The sequence below is a fragment of the Onychomys torridus genome, chromosome 7, assembly GCF_903995425.1.
Source record: "Onychomys torridus chromosome 7, mOncTor1.1, whole genome shotgun sequence".
Taxonomy (NCBI): domain Eukaryota; kingdom Metazoa; phylum Chordata; class Mammalia; order Rodentia; family Cricetidae; genus Onychomys; species Onychomys torridus.
Window position 1 is genome coordinate 45,552,928 of NC_050449.1, and position 19,554 is coordinate 45,572,481.

General features: G+C 44.2%; 1 protein-coding gene across 3 annotated transcripts in view; it reads left to right on the top strand.

Annotated features, from left to right (window-relative positions):
• The first annotated feature begins 15,375 nt into the window (after positions 1-15,375).
• The window catches only part of Rdx (radixin), a 64,811-nt gene continuing 60,632 nt past the window's right edge, over positions 15,376-19,554 (top strand). Inside the window, exon 1 of one of the 3 annotated variants that reach the window (XM_036191844.1) lies at positions 15,376-15,890. The gene's annotated coding sequence lies outside the window, so the exon portion shown is untranslated. Of the gene's footprint in view, positions 15,891-16,174; positions 16,283-19,554 lie in introns of those variants that run through there. The other 2 variants (XM_036191845.1, XM_036191846.1) reach the window with 2 other exon arrangements.

The following is a 19,554-nucleotide window of genomic DNA, read 5'->3' on the forward strand; positions in this document are numbered from 1 at the left end:
TATGTTAGTATATAAGAGAGGGTATCTCATTAATTCTCCAAACTATTGAAGTATTGGAGTTTTTAATTAATTAACTTGACATAGGTATGGCTATGTAGCCTAGGCTAGTCTTGAACTTGAAATCTTCTTGCCTCAGCTTCCTGAGTACTGAGATTAAAAGTGTGCACCACTACTCCCCTGATAAAGAGCTCTAACACTTTAACACCATTTTCTATCTGCTCAACATAACAAGGGAATTCTCTCAAAGAGATTATTATTTTGATATGCTATTTTATTTAAAAGATATGAGTTAATTTTAAAGAAAAATAACCAACACATCACCTTTTTAATAGATTCATTTGTTTTTATTGTATGAGTGTGAGTGTTTTTTCTGTGTGTATGTGTGTTTATTAGTGTTTGTCTGCAGGTACGCACATACCCTCATATGTGTGCCTGGCACCCACTTAGACCAGAAAAAGTCAGACCCCTGGGAGCTGCAGGGGGTTGTGAGCCACCCAACATGGGCGCTGGAAACTGAGCTCAAGTCTTCCCCAAGAGCAGCAAATGCTCTGAACTGTTGTGCTATCTCTCCAGCCCCCGTGGCTTCACCTTTACGTGACATACAGTGCCACATTCATCAACATTGCATTAATCTGAATGTCATTTCTTTGTTATTCTTGCAAGCATGTTAATCATGTCTTTTTCTTTTGGTATTTATAGATTCTCTACCATAAATGCTCTTTGATGTTGATACACAAGTAAATCTGTAAGAAAAAAAAAATTAAGACTTAGCTTGTGGAATGATCAGTGCATTTTTTCTTCTTTTTTAGCTTCATGTTTTATTAGTGGGCCCTACTAGAAACTGTTGCCTGGTAAGAAGTGATCATTTCTCAGCTACAATTGTCAAGTATGACTTCATGTGCTAGGAATGGTTAAAACTGTGAGAGGCACTCTGTCTTCAATCTAGATTTTCTTGTTTTAAATTGTGTCCTGCCAGGGACAAAGCTGAGACACAGGTCACATATATCTTCATGTGTGTGAAGAATTCTAAGTCCTCTGGGTATTTATTTGAGAATTCTGACCTCATGCCAAATGACTGATGTGTCCCCATTGGTCTAACCCCAAAGAATGATTCAGTCTCAGGGAGTCTGAGAGGCTGGAGGGCCTTGGGCTCTCAGGACAATTCAGGGAGGGTCAAGGTCCATAAGCACAGTGTGAGACCAGTAGGGCATTGAGAAAGAAAACAGAGAAGAAGCAGATAAAAGTCATAGTGCTTGAGGCCAAAGAGTAAGTAAATATATAATGGATGAGGTCAACAGACTTGCTCAGGGAGAAATGATCTCACTTGTGATTTAGAACAAAATGATGTACAACACACTGATGTTGCAGTAGGTTAGGAACACATTGAAATGATAGTGGTATTGAATGATAAGTGCTAGTATCTTAATTAGCTCTAATGTCTTTGATGCTGTGTTTATTTAGTTTGATATATGATGCATGCATCCATATATGAATGAATATCTTAGGATGAAAACAAAAAGAGGTAGAGAATCAAAGAACTCCAGCAAGGGAGAAAGACCTTGGTTTTGAATGCTACTCTCAGAATAGCTTTTGATGGGCTATCTTCTACTTGAAAAAAAATGAATGTGAAGATGAGCAATCTAAGTTTCCCTTGAAATTTAAATAAGTCATATGTGAGCCAGTTAACCGATTCCTCTCCTGTGACTTCTGTTCTTTTTAGACATTGGCAGGATGGAAGAATGATACATTTCTTCTCAGATGATGCACACATCAGAGGCTCCAGTCTGAGAGTAAGTGTAAGATGAAGGAACTGGATTGCCTGGATCTCATTTTTACAAAAATGATGGGCCAGAGAAAAGTAGACACCCAGAAAGACTGACCTAGTCAACATTCCAAGAAAATGAGAATGCGAGAGTAGTCAGCAGAGCCTTTCAGCTACGTGTAAGTCTGAAATATCTATTATTTAAGTCCTCCACGTGCTTTTCTGTTTTGTAAGCTCTAAAATTTCCCAGAAATACCTAAACAGGCTCACTTTCTGTCATAGGTACAAGGGAGGGAGGGAGAAAATGATGACATTTTTTTTTCCCAAGTGTGTATGTGTGTGTGGAGCCAAGGTCAGTGCTAGAAGAAAAGCAGGATCAGATACATACCCTTTAGGGGGGAAAGAGAAATAAAGGGGGACAGCTTAGAAATATGAGATGTCTTCAGGAGTTCGTTAAGAAAGAATGGTTCTGCCTAACGTTGCTAATTTCTAGATAGGAATAGATGTGTACTCTGCAGAGCATACCCATCAGATCCTGATGTGTTCTTTAAGACAATCTCTTTTCCCCCATGAATCTTCACATCCTCACACATAAATTTTGCACCTTTTTCATTATTAATCCTCATCTCAGCAAGATCTGAAATAGGCATTTGCCTGACTCTAGATTCTGGCCTCCTGGATTACCAGCCATGGTAGTATCTCTATTTGTTTCCTCGGAGATAAATGAAGAAGTGCAGAGAAGAAAAAAAAAAGAAGGAGGAGGGGAGAGAAGGAGAACAGAACAATATTTTCCACTGGGGTTTGTCATGAAGATGAAATGAAAACCACCCACGAGTCAGTTAATACATACATTAGACTCATTATTTCTGTGACAGATACCTCCTGGTCCCTTGCTCAGCACCAGGGATGAACATGACTGGGATGCCACGGGAATGTAGGAAAGACAAACACACAGACTGATGGGCAGGTTCCTGGAGAACCCTCAGCACCCAGGAGGCTCAGTGTGTTTATCACACAGAGTTGACCAGAGCAGAGGCCGTGCATACAGTTCAACAAGGCAGTGAGTGGGCTTGTTACTTCCCGATAACAAAGGGGGCAGAGTTTACGGTATACAGCTGGATAAGGGTGACAAGTTTAGCGGTCTCTGAAGGACAGCAGTCTTCAGACAGTAAATACCTGAGGGTGGGAGGGCCTTGACATGGCTATGCCTATGCCAACAGCACAGATTCACGCAGGGCCTCCTCATCTCCCTACAAACACCTGAGAGACTGACTGAAAAGGAGAAAAGACTTGTTTTGGTTCAAGGCTTCAGAGGCCCATGGGCAGCCAGCTCCATTACTTCTGGCCTTAGGAAAGGCAGAACATCATGGTGGTAGGCGGGAGGAGAGGCGAGGGCTGTTTGTCTCACGGTGGCCAGGAGGCAAAGAGGATAGAAGATTGTGTTAAGCACAAGCCACATCTTCTCTCTGAGGCACTCCTTCAGTGACCTTTCTCCAATTAGGCCCCACTACCTACCAGTATTTTAACTCCACCAGTAGATAAATCCATTGATTAAAACCCTTAGGATTCAATTGCTTTCCCCAAAGTCCATCAACTGGCAACCAAGTCCCAGTTAACCAGAAATCCATGAGCATGTGAGGGGTATTTCATACTCTAATTATGACAGCTTACTACTTAGCTCGGAGCAAGTAGGTACTAAATTCTATTGTGATTCTTGTTACTAATTCATTGTGCAAACATCTTAGATGTTGGGCAGGGTGGAGGATGCAGGGGCTTTCACACTGACTTCATCAGTGAGATGAACCTTGATTTAGAGTGATGTAGTAGAGATGGTAGGATGTCCCTGTAGCCAGTGCCTCCGAAGTGCCACTTTGAATCTTCTGGCCTCATCTAGTGCAGGGCTTCAGCCTCTTGTTTTGTCCTCAACTGCGGCCCCTGCAGTGAACCAGCTCTGTCTGCACTGAGACTTGACGGAGATGTCACATGGTGCTGATCCTCCTTTTGTGTGGGCTACACACTGACTGACTCCTTCTCTGAGGCTGCCCTGTGGATCCTGGGGAGACGCCATGAGAGGTGTTCATTGTCCATGTCTGCCCAACTGGAATGTCAAGGACTGAAGAGCTGGCAGGGTGAGCCTTAACTGACAGCAGATGGGAGAAGGGCTAGGCTTCCTCCCTGTTCTTCACATGGAGAAACTGTTCTGAGATATGACCATTCACACTCCTGTCTGAGAACTGGCCAACTGTGCTTGGCTTGAGTGACAGCCAGCTCAGTAAAGACTTGAGCATTGGCTCTCTTTCCTTCCCTGTTTCAATACCCCGACCTCACTCCTTCCTCTTTCCCTGGTTTTTAACTTCCTGCTAACTAAATATTAGTATGTAAACTTTTGCTTCAGACTCTGCAGGCCAATATATTTATCATAGGTATTTCCCTACCATTTATAAAAAAAACCGGCATTTTTCAGCTGGAAAGATGGTTCAGTTGGTAAAGTGCTTGCCATATGAGCATGTGTACCTGAGTTCTGTCCACAGAGCCCATGTGAAGAGCCCAGGGGTGGTACATGCTTATAATTCCAGGGCTTGGGAGGTGAAGACAGGAGGATCTCTGGGCTTGTTGGCCAGCCAGCCTAGCTAGTTAGTCTAACTGATGAATCCAGGACAGTGACAGACCCTGTTTGTTTTTTGTTTGTTTGTTTGTTTTGTTTTTTAAAATGTCCTGACAAGTGATAGCTAAGGTTTTTCTTTGGCCTCCATGTACATAGGCAAATATGTATAATCTCCCACCCCCATACACACACAAATAGTACTTTCAATTTTTAGCTAAGTATATGACCATCTAGAGAGAAGACTCTGTCATTCCAAGGCAAGACATGGTAATATATGTCTATGATCCCAGAAATTCAGAGACTGGAGAAATAAGATTGCAAGTTTGAGGCCAGCCTAGGCTAGAGATCAAGACCCTACCTCAAAAAAACAAAACCAAACAAAACCCAAAACCAATCAATCAATCAATCACACAGAAAAACACAAGCAAACAAACAAGAAGAAAAACCTATATAACACTAACCTGATTTGCAGCAACATTTGGTCCTAGAACTAAGTTAAAACTAATAAATAATATATTTACATATAATGTGATATATATACATACATATACACATATAATAGAGGGAAACAATCTAGAAAATATCCTCAAAAGAATGTTTCAGTCTCTATCATCTATCTATCTACCTATCTATCTATCTACCTATCTATCTATCTATCTATCTATCTATCTATCTATCTATCATCTACCTGTCTGTCTGTCTATCTATCTATCTACCTATCATCTATCTATCTATCTGTCTATCTGTCTATCTCACCTATCTATATCTACCTCTCCTCTCATGGCTTCAGTGACGGTAGAAGCTGGAGCAGCTATCTTGGGTCATGAAGGCACATGTTGAGGGCTGAAGAACACGAAGGTGGAAAAACAGAGAGTCTTGATCATGGAGCAGAGCGGTCCAGCTTCAGACTACTCACCCAGTGTCTATTGCTATGAAGAGACATCATGACCAAGAAACTTTTATAAAAGTGTTTCATTGTGGGCTTGTTTACAGTTTCAGAGGTCCATTATCATCATGGTAGACAGCATGGGAGCATGTAGGTAGGCACTGGAGAAGTAATTGAGAGCTACATCCTGATCCACAGGCTGAGCGGCTGGGGCAGGCCTGGCATGAGCATTTGAAACCTCAAAGACCACCCTACTGACACACTTCCTGGAACAAGGCCACACCTCCTAATCCTTCTCAAATAGTCACTCCCTGATGACTAAGCATTCAAACATATGATCTTCTGGGGGCCATTTTCAAACCACCATACCTGAAAATCATGCTGAGGAAAAAACAACAACAACAACAACAAAAACGAAAACACTAAGCCGGGCAGTGGTGGCGCACACCTTTAATCCCAGAACTTGGGAGGCATAGGCAGGCGGACCCCTGTGAGTTCGAGACCAGCCTGGTCTACAAAGTGAGTTCCAGGACAGCCAGAACTGTTACACAGAGAAACCCTGTCTTGAAAAACCAAAAAAGAAAAAAAAAAGTCCTTATCTATTTAAACAAGAAATCAGCTTTCAGTGTGAATGAGGGTCATGTAAGACAAAAAACAAAACAAAACAAAACAAAAAAACCAAAAAACAACAACAACAACAACAACAACAACAACAACAACAACAACAAACTATCGTATTGGATTTAATATGGCAGCTGTGAATTTGGAATGTAGGTCTAAGAGTCAAGGCTTTTGTCTTTATAGTCTATGGACTTGGACTCTCAAAGACTAGTGCAGCAAAAACAAACACAAGCCTTCATAGTCAGAAGTCTGGCCCAATCCACATGTTTCAGCCCAGAGGAACACACGCTGCTGGCTGCAGTAGCCTTTGCTGTGTGTGGGTCATTGCACTTACACACTCAGTCCAGTGGCCAGTTGGCTTTTTACCGTCTAAACATTAACTGTGCAACTGGTGTTTAGTATTATAAAGGAAAGGTGCATTGGGTTCATACAAGGGCACTTAGCACAGGCTTGAGTTATGATTCATATCTGGAGGACAAATACAGTAAGGTGAACAGGGTAGAGAGAGGTGGAAGATCCTGGCAGTCTGGGTGTGGAGTAGATGTAATCTAATAATTATAGAAGGCCAGGGTGACTTGAGCTTGGAGAGCAAATGCAAATCAAAGATGAGAATGTCTACAAATGGGTCTGGAGGGAGCAGTGATGTGAGATCATCATAATTGTATTTTAACAAATTAACTGTGGATGCAATAATGAGAATTAATTGAGGGGGACACAAGTGGACTTGTAAAAACAGGACGTTATTAATGGAGTTGGAAAGGGTCCAGATGGGAGTCAGGTCGATAGAAAGACAAGATACAAGAGCTCAAATCATCAGGACTGAGTAATGGGTGGTGATGAATTTGTGAGGACAGGGAGGTGTAAAGGATGGATCTTCCAGCTCGCACTGAGTTAGAGAAAAAGAGAGGAAGGGCAGGTTTGAGTAAGTCCCACTCCAGGGGTCTTAGCCTCTAATTCTGCAGGACAAGGATGACTTTTCGCTGAAGGCTCATCTGCTTCCAGGTGACTTCATATAATTCAGTCATTTTTCAAAACTAAGGATTGGCCTATCATGAGTGAGAATTCCTTATAGGTAAATGTGTTGGTTATCTAAATTTACATAAAAATACCCCAAACTATGACTTAAAAGAAACACTGATTATCTCAGAGTTTCTATGGGTCAGAATTTAGGAGCAATTCAGCTGGGCAGTTCCTGTTCAGGGTTTTCTTGGGGTGGCATTTCAGGCTGTGAGCAGGGGCCATAGTCATTGGACAACTTGATTGAGGCTGATGAGATACTTCTGAACAGCCTGTTCATATGGCTGCGTATGTAAGGTCTTGGGTCTCCACTGGGGTCACTTTATTTGGACCAGAGCCTCAAAAACTGTGAGTGAACAGAAATCCTCTCTCTCTGTGAGGTAACTGCCTCAGGTACTTTGTTACACCAATACAAAGCTGACTAAAATCACTGGGTCATTTATAACGAATGTATTTCTCACAGTTTTGGAGGCTGAGGATTCCTACATCAGGGTGACAGCAGATTTGGTGTATGGGATAACATGGCTCTCTCTGCTTAAATAAGGACGGTGCCCGGTAACTAAGTGCCATCACATGGAGGAAGGATAGAAGGGGAAAGGACAAGCACAGTGAAAGGACATCAATCCGATTCATGGGAGTAGCTCACTTACAGCCCAATCACTCTCCACAGTTCTATCTCTTAAGACTGTCAAGCTGCCAATCAAGTTTCCACATGATCAAGGGCACAGAGCTCTGTCAAATCACGACACACACTGTTGAACCTACTCAGTCTACTTGTCACCGTAAATAACCAAATACAGCCCACTTAGGGGAGCTCCAACTGTTAAAGAAAAGAAGCATCCAATAATATGTGGATAGATTTTATTTATATTCTTTAAAGATTTATTTTTATGTCCCTGTGCATGTCTGCCAGTGCACAAAGAGATCAGCAGAGAGTGTTGGGTCCCCTGGAGCTGGAGTAATAGGTGGTTGTTAGATACCTACCATGGGTGCTGGGCACCAAACTCAGGTCCTCTGGAAGAGCAGCAAGTGCTCTTAGCACTGAACCATCTCTCCTGCCCCATGTTTTAAAACACCACATTAAAGCTCTGATCTTCTGTACTTGGTACTTCACAAAGCACTGAGCACCCTTCCTCAGTAGTAAACAGTGCTGCTTTATAGAATCAAACAAATCAAGGGAAATCAAAATGCTCGCTGTCGAGAATGCTCAGTGCTACAACCAGGGGGGTCATTTATTCACGTAAGTCTCTTATTCTTCTTCCTCCCGTAAGGGAAGTGTAATAATGCACAGAGCTTATCGAGTTACAAATCAGTCACTATTTTGGTCTACAATTATGAGATTTTTATGGAAGATGACTGTACACACACATGCTCTGCATATTTTTAAAAATTATGTAATGCATTCTGTAAATTACATTGTTTATATGAAAACCATTTTATATGGGTCAGAGTGAGAGATGGGGAATTTTTAAACTTGAAGAAAGCTTTCGGGTATTTTAATCCAGCTGTCTCCCTCAGTAAATGAGAACGCTAAGTACACACACAGGCGCCGCACATTCCGCTCAGATTCCCTCACTTAGTCTGAGGTAGTAGAGCACTGCTGATGATCATTGGCCAATACTATTGGAGGTGAGATTCAGTGTTCTTCAGCACATTTTTAGTGCTGAAAATTCTGCAAATCTTTAAACAATATATGGGAAAGGCCCCGTGCTTTCTTTCTCTAACATTCCTTGCAAATACGTTACAGAATTGTCCGTAAACTCATTCAAGGGCATTTTGCAACTTTGTTGGTAGGGACTGGGCATATAGCCAGGCTTATACATTCCCTCTTTCAGACTCTTTCCACTCCATTTATTACTTACTTCTGAAATTTTATTGCCATTTATCACAAACTAAATTGCCTTTACTGTGTAAATGGAGAGGATTAAGTCCTAACTTTTACTTTGTCTCTGTTGATCTAATGTGCTCATATCTGTGAACACATGAATTATGGACTTATGTAATTTGATTCCGAGATAGGGAGAAAATGGAGGTGGCAACAGACCTAGGGTTTCCTGACTCTCACTCAGGCACATTAGCCTCCATACGTCTATTGACTGTACTGAAATTTTACAGCTCATATCAACAGTTAACTTTGTGTGGCTTGCTCAGCACACAGCATCAGTGATAAGATCGTTTCTCTACTTTGTCTGAGTTTACCGAGGGCTATTATGTTGAACACATTGAGTATATGTACTTAAACGTGCTTGATAACGTCAGCGGTGAGAGCTATTGTTCATAATGCAAATTCTCTTGGCTCTTTTCTATTTGCAAGCTTTAGAACTAGTAATATTTCTGCATTGTTACAGTTTTTAAAAATAGTGAATAATTTTTTAATGGAAAACCATTTTAAAGTTTTTTTCATATAAAAATATCCTCTAATTTGCTATCTAATATTTTTGTTAAAATTCTTGTCTTGGACAAAACTGTATTTTCTAAATAAGTGGAGAAAAGACCTGTTTTAGTGTGTCTATGTGCATTTATTAGCAAGCATTTGTTCATTTGGGTTTTTGTTGTTATTTTATATTTTAAAATAGGCTCTCATGTAGTCCCAGCTGGCCTTGAACTCCTGGTCTTTCTTGAGTGCTGAGATTACAGGTCTGTGATGCCACACCTGGCTGTCCCACTGCTTTCTTCTCATTTGTCACAGTTCCTTAGAGTTCATCTCTGTCCAGTTATTGAATCTATACTTATTCCTAGATTCTCCATAGATACTGAGACTCAGCATATTCCCAAGCGCCTGACTGTTCTGATCTCTCAGTATTTACCTATCAGAAATTGTTCACTTCCCAACCCTCTTCTTTCCACTCTGCTTAAGTGTCAGCAGAAGGGCAATGTGAGCCCTCTGGTGCTGGTTCCTACCATCCAGTGGCTTTGGCAGTGGGTGCTGCAGACCGTCCTTCAGAGATCCAGTTTTCAGCAGGGATCTGTTGATGTGCACACCAATCATGTGTGCCTGTAGACTAGTCAGCACAGCTAAGCACCAGTGATAAGGAGTCAGCACAGCCCATTCTTGCTGCAGCTCCGCTGTTCTTTTGCATCTTTTCAGGCTCTCTACAGGAGAGGTCAGGCAGGGTTGCACATGATCCTGGAGATGGTGCTGCATGTGCACACAGCATCATGAACCAGCAGCCACATCACACCTACAGAGAGGGAGCCCCCTTGTACCACACAGATCCTGATGACAGCCATATAGCACAGAAGGGAATCTGTGCTCCACAGAGCAATGGGAGGCAGGTTGATATGGTGCTGGGAGAGACTGGTGGTCATTCCTGGGATCAGTTACCATCGGCTTTCTAGATCTGGTTAGTGAGTTTTAGCCAGACAGTGGCCAATAGGAGTGTCAGAGGCAAACTTCAGCACATCAAGGATTCCATTAGGACATGACACTGACCCCAGCAGTGTTTTCAGTGGAAACAAAAGCTTTGTTCAGATCCTCTTCAGGTTTACAGTGTAGACATACTATTCCATCTGGAAGTAAAGGTTAGTGCTACCCACCTGTGTTACTGTCCTCAACCTGCAAAAACCAGCTAAGGAAGGCAGAGTTTATTCTGGCTCATAATTTGAGGGTGTAGTTTGTTATGACAGGGAAGGTACAATGACAGGAGCATAAGACCACGTCCTCACAACGATCAGTGACTCTCAACCTGTGGGCTATGGCATTGTCATAGGGCACATAGTTTTTATGTTTTTGTTTCTTTGTTTGTTTGGTTTTTAGAGACAGGGTTTCTGTGTAGCCCTGTCTGTCCTGGAGCTCACCCTGTAGACCAGGCTGGCTTCAAACTCGCAGAGATCCATTTGCCTTTGCCTCCCGAGTGCTGGGACTAAAGGCATGTACCACCACTGCCTGGCTGTCTCCCATTCTTTTTACTCAGTTCAGGGCTCTAGCACCCACATTCAGGGAAGGTCTTATCCTCGTGGTTAATCCTTTCTGGAAAGGCCCTTGTGATATAGTCAGAGGTATACCTCGCTAATATCCTGTGTGTTTAATACAAGTTGGCAATGGGTATTGAGTAAAACAGCATCTTAGTAGGTCCCAGTTGCGAGGAATTTGCAGAAGACATCCTTCTGCACTGCTGACAAGATACCAAGGGCTGTAGATACAAGGCGTGTTTTCATTTAGCTTATGATAGAAATAAAGAACAATGCCATATGGGCCCTGTTCCATCTACCCAGGACCAGGGTGGCACCACATACAGTGGGCTGGGCCTTCCATATCAATCAATCATTAGTCAAGAAAATGTCCTCAAAACTTGCCCACAGGCCAAAATGACAGAGGTATTTTCCCAGTTGAGGTTACCTCTTCCAATTTTGTGTCAAGCTGACAAAGACCACCCTAAGGAGTGGTAAAAGCATTTCTTTTATGTCCTATTCGCCCTCTGGAAACACACTAGAAATCCTGAAAGCACTACTGATCTGAGTCTTCCTCTTCAGTCTGTCCCCAACTCTTTTAAGAAATTCTAACTCCCTTCTGCATCCCCACCACCTCCCACGTGGGCCTTTGTAGCCAACCTGTCTAAGGTGTCCCTTGTAAATTCACTGTCCACTGTAACAGAACCATGCAATCCACATTGTTGCCAGATGTCTTACTAAAATATGAAGTGAATCCCATTATTCCTCTTTCCCCCTCAACTTTAATTTTATTGAAAATAGATTTTTTAATACAATATATTCTGATTACTGTTTCCCCTCCCCAACTCCTCTGAGTTCTTCTCTAAATCCCCTCCCATACGAATCCATACCCTTTGTCTCTCACTAAAAATCAAACAGGCATCTAGAGAATAAGATTAAAATAAAACAAAACAACCTGGCATAGGACAAAACAGAAGAGTCATGGGGAAAAACCACAACAGTCACAGAAACACACACACACGTTCTTACATACAGAAATTCCATTAAAAACACAAAACTGAAAACCAAGATATATTCAGAAAGGATCTATAAGGTTTAAAAAAAAAAAAGCATGAGACAGAGAACCTCCAAAGACACTGTTGGGCTTGTTTGTGTTGGCTATCTATTGCTGGGCCTGGGGCCTGCCCTAAAGAGTGGTGTGTATTCTCAGCGAGAGGTTGGGGAGAACTCATTTCTCATTTGTGAGTGGTTATCAATTGAAGACAGCTTCTGAGTTGACGATGGGGGTTTGTGTCCACTTCTCCTCTCAGTGCTGGACCCCATCCGGGGCAGACCTCTCCAGACCCTGCCACAGTCTGGGCGTCCATCCTGCTATGTCTAGAAGGCCTTGTTTCCTTGATATTCTCCATCCTCTCTGGCTCTTACAACCTTCTCTTCCACAGGGCTCCCTGAGTCCTGAGGGAGGGATTTGATGGAGACTGGTTTAGGACTGAGTGTTCCAAGGTCTCACTCTCTGCACATTGTCCAGCTGGGGGTCTCTGTTTTTGTTCCCATCTGCTGCAGGAGGAAGCTTCTCTCTGATGATGACTGAGCAAGGCAGTGGTCTTGAGTACAGAAGGATGTCCCTAGCTTTTCTGGTGTCAGGTTCTTGGCCACCCAAGCAGAGTTGAGGATGGGTTCCATCTCACGGCATGGGCCTTAAATCTAATCAGATAATTGGTTGGTTACTTCCATCTGACACTCATTAATGCCTAAGTCTTATGAGGGAAAAATTGTGCACTGCCCAGCTTACCTTTCTGAGCCTCTAGGTATTGCTCACACATTGCTCACACATGCTGCTCAGCACCCAGAGCTCCCTTCCCTGACTTCTTCCCTGTGGAGACTTCTGCACACCACTTTCCTCTCGCCTCCTCCTGTAGCAGTCTCATATGTGGGCAGAGTTAATCGCACTCTTCTGTGTCTCCCTGGCCTCCGTGTATGGACCTTTATTGCAGTCATTTCACATAGCACTGTTGGCTTTCTTCATTGTCTAGACACAGGGCCAGCCTTATAAACTAGCAAGGGGCCTGTAGCTTAGTTTCTCAAAAACAAACCAAAAAAAAAAACAAAACAAAACAAAACCAAAAAAAACCCACCACCCCCATCAAAACAAACAAAACACTTCAGCTATAAATTATTTTTGTAAAAATTAATTTTCATTTCAGGAAGTACTTTTTTTTTTTTTTTTTCCGAGACAGGGTTTCTTTGTGTAGTTTTGCGCCTTTCCTGGAACTCGCTCTGTAGACCAGGCTGGCCTCAAACTCACAGAAATCCATCTGGCTCTGCCTCCCCAGTGCTGGGATTACAGGCGTGCGCCTCCACCACTGCCCAGCTTCAGGAAGTACCTTTTATGTATGCTAGTGACACCAATGCTTTAAAACTAGCATTGGAATTCCAGAAATTAGAATAAGTCAACATAATGTGGTAAAGTCCAATAAGAGTGTAGAGATTTTAGTAATAAATTTAGTTTTTTGTGGGTTTTTTTTTGTTGTTGTTGTTTTGTTTGTTTTGAGACAAGGTATCACTATTCAGCTCTGACTGTCCTGGAACTCTATAGACCAGGCTGGCATTGAATTCACAGAGATCTGCCTGCCTCTGCCTCCCAAGTGCTAGGATTAAAGGTGTTAGTCACTATACCCAACTATGGTTTTTTAAAACATCTTATATGCTATTTTAAAAATATATCTTGGTAGCTATTAATTAATATCAGGTCTATTTCCAGAACAAGAGTGTTTTAGGAAATATGTGTGGGTGTCCCCCTTTCTGACCCTGAACTGTCAGGGGCTGGGATCTGGCTCATCAGGAGAGCTCTTGATCAGTGAGCATCAAGGCCTGGGTTCAGTTCTCAGCACCAGGTGAACTCACACACACCATCACCCCAAAATTGAAGTTTTGGGGTATTTAGATTGAATACTCAATATTTCAAAGTGCTAATATTGATATGAAGAGCAAAATAAAACAATGGTGTGTTTCTCTGTTAATATTTGCAACCGCGTTAATATTTAATACCGGGATAGTGGTTTTGCTCCATTTCAGATGAAATCCGCATATATGGGATCATGTGTTCTAAGAGTTATGGACCCTTTTAAAGATTGAGTCACCCCATCAGACTGTTTGCTGGAGTTTCACTTTATATCCCAACTCATATTTGAGAGTACTCTTTTTTATCTTACCAGCTTGAATACTATCTTTTACGTAAATATCTACAAATATGATAGCCAACTGAAATGTTACAACTCAGCGTGGATTTGCTATTGCCGAGCATAGGATAAGAGCAAGGCTTTTGAGTCGAGCATGCATTATTACATTTAGGTTTAAGTCATTGTGGCTCTGCCATTTCCCAGCAAGGCTGCAGTGACAAATAACTCTTTTGAGGCTCTCCTTTATTCACTTGCTTATTTTAATGCCAATAAGAGCTTTCACCTTGAGCCCGGGTGGTTGTAATCATTAAACAAGGTAGTCATGTGAAAGCACTCTCACTGTTCTGAACATATGACCACGACTGAATGCTCCATTTTCAGTTGCAAAGTGTACCGGTGACTTTAGTTTGATCTGTGTACTATTTAGGGATTTGCATAACATTTTTACTGTGGAAACAGGGGCAGCAAGTGTTCCTTTGGTGGTCTCCAAGAACCACATAAACCTGTTTGGTTACAGAGCACACACCTGCTTCCCGTCCTTGAGGAATTTGCAATCTAAAAACTTCAGAGATTAACCTGGGCTCTCTGGAGGCTTTTTAATTGTTTAGTGAGGTCTCTAATGGCGATGGTGGTAACTCACTGAAGACAAAGCTTGGTGAAAGGGATATGCATGCAGAGTTCCTGGAAAAGCTACTGTCCCAGCAAAGGGAAGCCTAAGGCCGGGAAGATGAATTATTTTGTTCTGTGAAAGTTAAGTACACTAGAGTTTTATTTGTATTGAAAGCTCATTTACGAAAGATGTAGTAAGTAAAGCATCTCACATGGAATGCGGCAGGCTGGTAAGGTTTGCATCGTTGCTGTTTGTACAGTCACACCAAGTGTGACTCTAAATCACAGCAGAAAATACCCAGGGCTGGTAGCACGGAGATAACCCCACCAGAAGAAGCCAGCCACTCTCTCTAGTCTAATGAGTGGACGACAATGAGACTGTGGTCAGATGGCTAACTTCTTCCAAGTCTAGAATAGTTTAGGTTTGGCTGCTCTTTGGATCCTACTTCCAAGTTTTTCTTAACCTACTCTTTCTAACTGTATCCTTGCTCAAAACAAACCCCCCCCCCCGCCCCAGATCACGTTATAGGCTTTTGGAGGGAACTTAAAACACTGCAAAATTGATAGCAGCCAGTCTTTCTATTTGGTTAAAATCTGCACATACACACACAAATAACCGTTCTTTCGTTGCAAATCCCGGGCCTATTTCCCCTCTCCAGGCCGGGGATCCTGATGCCTAGCACCCAACTACACGCTGGAGCAGCGGCTCCCCGGGCCTCCCTCCTCCGGCCCCCCTCCTGGGAACAGCTCCACCTCGGGGGCGCTGGAAACGCCCTCCGTGAGTTCCCTGGCTGGCACCAGCGGGAGTTTCAAGTTTCCACTCGCGGGGCGGGGGCAGGCGGCGGGCGCGCTCGGGCCGCGCGGCTCCGCTTCGTTCACTGCGGGCTTCGGACTCGGGCTCCCGCTGGCCCGTGGCGTCCTCGTCCCCGGGGAAGCCTTCGCGAAGGCCCCGCAGCGCGTCCCCCGACCCCGGCTGAGACCCGTTCGTCTCCGCCCGTGGCGCCGAGCCCCCCACTGGGTGGGGAGCCGGGAAGAGACGCCCTCGCTGCGGCCGCGGGGTTGGCGCTCGGGCCCCGGCCTCGCCCGCCACTGGCGGGCCGCGGGAGGAGGGGGCGCGGGGCGGCCCCGCCTTCCCCCCCGAGGAGGCGCCGGGCGGCCATATTGCCGAGCTGTCTGCGGCGGCGGCGGCGCGTCTCCTCTCCGGCGGCTCAGGGCTCGCACCGCCGCCTCTCCGTTCGCTCGCTGCCAGCCGCGACGCCCCCGCCGAGCCGCGCCTCAGCCAGCCGGCGGCGGGCAGGGAAGGAGCCGCTCATTTTCGGGGTAAGCTCTGCTCGGTGCTCTCCCTGTCCCCCCCTCCACCCCCGGCCCGCTTGCCCGCGCTCTCTCTCTCCGCCGTGGCGCTGAGGTGGCGGCCAGAAGTTGCCGGGCTGTGGCGCCGCGGGCCCCGGGGCCTGGCGCGTCTCCGAGACGGGCTCGCGCCTGGCCGCCCGAGAGGCGCCGCGGTCGTTAACGGCTGAGCCAGGCCGCTTACCCCGAGCCTCCTGCCGCCCTGTGCCGTCCGCCGTCGGCCTGACCGCCCCGTGCGTCGGGCGGTGCGGGTTCCCGCCGCCGCCGCCGTGGACTGGGCCCCAGGCTCGGCCCGGCGCGCCCCCGTGGGCCGTGGGGGAGCGTAGATCGAAGGCTCGCCCGTCTACCCCGGGAGGGAAGGCACGGTTAGAACTTGTCCCCGGCCTCCTGTTTGAAAGTCGGGGTGTTGGATTACTAGAGAGCTTGTGGACGCCTTAGCAGCGGAAAGGGCTGTCGCGTTGCCGGGCTGGGGGCGCCGGCCGCTCCCGCCGCGCGAGCCCGGCGAGGCCAGGCCCGGACTCCCGGCCGCCCTTACCTGCTGCTGCAGCCCCTGGACTTGGCCCCGGGTCGCGGTGTCGCCTGGTGTAGTGTCAGCAGACCCCACCAGGAAAGTTCGCATCCCCACCTTGCCTGGCTCCCAAACTCCGTCTCCGAGCTAAGTTTGAAAAGGGGGTAGTGCGTTATTGCAGTTGAAAAAGCACGTCTGTTCCCACACAGATGCTGCTTTAAATGTTGCAAGGATTCTGGGTGGGTTTTCCCCCCTCCATCCTTACCCTAAAAGAGTGGTTATTCGTTGGAAATGTGTTTAAAGAGGTCAACTTTATAAAAAAAAAATATTCAAATACAGTTGAGATTTTGTAGAAGAGGTGCGAGTGCGATACCCCGTCGGCTGCGTGGAGGCACCAAGATTTGCATGATGTAAATGTCAAAAGCCCAGGATAATAAGGGTTTATGTGATTAAAGAGTACTTGGACACTGCAATCTATTGTTGACCTAGCATCTTTTTTCCCCCCCGTAGAATACTTATAAGACTATGACGGAGCACAGAATAAACAATTGCCCTGTTCATTTTGCTGCATAAATAATGGCTTAATCCGCTTGCCAAAACAGCATCACTAGATCTGGAAAGAGAGGCTAATGTTTAGGATTGCATTTTTTTTTTTTTAATCTTTAGAATTTCACTGTTTGCACCATTGTGCAGTTTATCTTTCATAGTAATAATTTTTTTTCCGAATGTGACAAAATGCAGACTCTGTATGCTGTGAGAAGAACTACATCGACTTTTCTTTGCTTAGACCCCTTTAGAGACTATTTTGGAATTTAATAAGCAGTTAATATTTGGAACGAATAGTCTTAGGAGTCTTTAGCTTTGTTTGCTTGTGGAGGAGTTTGAATGTGACACTTGAGAAATGTTAAGCCCTTGCCTCTGTGGGTCACACATACTGTTCCTGGAGCTTCACACGGGAGATGTCTGTGGAATTGATTGCATAGATTGTGCTGTGGGAAAAATACTTGGAATCTTAATTTTGTGGAAACTGGTTACTCAGGTGGAAATCACGTTGCTGATTTTATGTTTGATGGTTAAACAGCAGGCCTTGTTCTCCCTCTCTAAGCTGTCAGTAGTCATGGGGTGGGAGATAGGAGGAGCAAGAGCTGGTTTTTTGTTTATTGCTTTACCATTCCCAAGAACAGAATTGATTTTTTTATTAACCAGTTTTTAAGCTCTGGCAAGTGGTTGGAAGATGTACAGATTTTACTTTATTTTGACTTCTCAATCTTTGTTGTTGTTTGTTTTTTTTCGAGACAGGGTTTCTCTGTGTAGCTTTGGTGCCTGTCCTGGATCTCACTCTGTAGACCAGGCTGGCCTCGAACTCACATCCGCCTGGCTCTGCCTCCTGAGTGCTGGTATTAAAGGCGTGCGGCCACCACCACCCAGTTTCTCAATCTTTTAGTATAAAAATTAAGTACAGTCTAATCTAATAGATTCTGAAATGTTGGGTGATGATGAGAGCCCTGGATTTTCATTTATTTTAAATTTAGTGCATTTTAACTTGAGCCATTTCAAAATGGGGGGTGGCAGATCTTTAACTTTTCCCCTCAAAGACCAAAGGCTTGAAATACTGTCCCATTGAGATAGTGAAGATGGATCAGTGCAGAGATGGAGCATATCTGTAGGGCATAGGTAATAGCTTCCTGTTACTGGTGCAGTCTGGGAGATGAAAAGTCACTCTCTTTGTTGGATGGCTTGTGCCTCTTACTGTTGCAGTCTGGGAAGAAAGGAAGTCACTCCTGGTTGACTTGGGCCTCCTACTTATCAAGAGCGGCTGGGCACTAATTTACCCTCTTGACATCCTGGATATGGAGCAGGATTAAGTTACTCCTCTACGAGGCTATTTTAAGTTTCTTGACCATAGGTGTCACTACAGGGTGTTTGGGAAAGCCTTGACTTCAGTAGCTCATGGCATTGGAGATAGAGGGATCCAGTCTGACCTCAGAGAGTTACTCTATCTCTAGGGTGTTAAGGCTGTTCCAACTGGTTCATTCATTAAGTTCCTTTATTCAGCTTCTTAGTATTTATATTGGATATATATCTTAAACCATTAAAAAAAAACTATAAAGGTAATACATTATATGGTGAAGTTATAACACCTAGAAGGATGTTAAGACCCAGAGTAAAAATCTTGTCTTGTCACCCCAGAACGCAGCAGTTCTATCCCTGGCCCCACTTTCATAGCTAATTGTCTGGTGTGTAGAAAGTGGTATAGCACTTGTGCAAGGATGCTCCTTCTCTGTGGGCCTCAAGTCTGTTAGAATAAGGTGCTTTAGCAAATCCTGACACGGTGTTTATTACTTATGTTAAACACCAAGTAATTGTCTTTTTCAAATTTTTATCTTTTGAATGAAATTAGTGGAATTTGCTAGACCAATTCTCAGAAGTGTTTGTATAAGCACATGTGCTCATTTTCTTGGTTAATGATTAATGGTGAGGTTTACCTTTTTTTCTTCCTAAAGTATAGCATAAATTCACAGTAAAAGTTGGTGCACACCCAAAAGCATGTACACTATACACTCACAAGCACAAAAATGATGTCTTTTGATTTTGAATAGCAACATACTTATATAATATGTATCTTTCCCTGGAAACTTTAGGAAGGAATAGTTGTCTATATGATTAATTTCTTCCCTGTCTTTAATAGTGGACCCTAGTACCAGCTTCTCAGCAAAGGTGGAGGTTATATAGGCCTTTCTCCACACCGAATAACAATTTCATCTTGCAGTTCTTGTAAATTCATCAATTTAAAATAACTAGAATTTTAAATTATTATTTTTATTTCATATGTATTGGCATCCTTGCCTGCATGCATATACACATGAGGGCACTAGATACCCTGGAACTGGAGCTACAGACAGCCATAAGCTGCCATGTGGGCTCTGGGAATGGAACTAGGGCACCAGGTCCTCTGGAAGAGCAGCCAGTGCTCTCAACCACTGAGCCATCACCCCTGCCCCAATAACTAGAATTTGTTTGTTTCTTGTTTTGTTTGTATTGAGACAAGGTCTCTCTAGCTCTGGCTGTCCTGTAACTTCTTATGTAGACCAGGCTGGCCTGGAACTCAAAGAGATCTGCCCCTCCCTC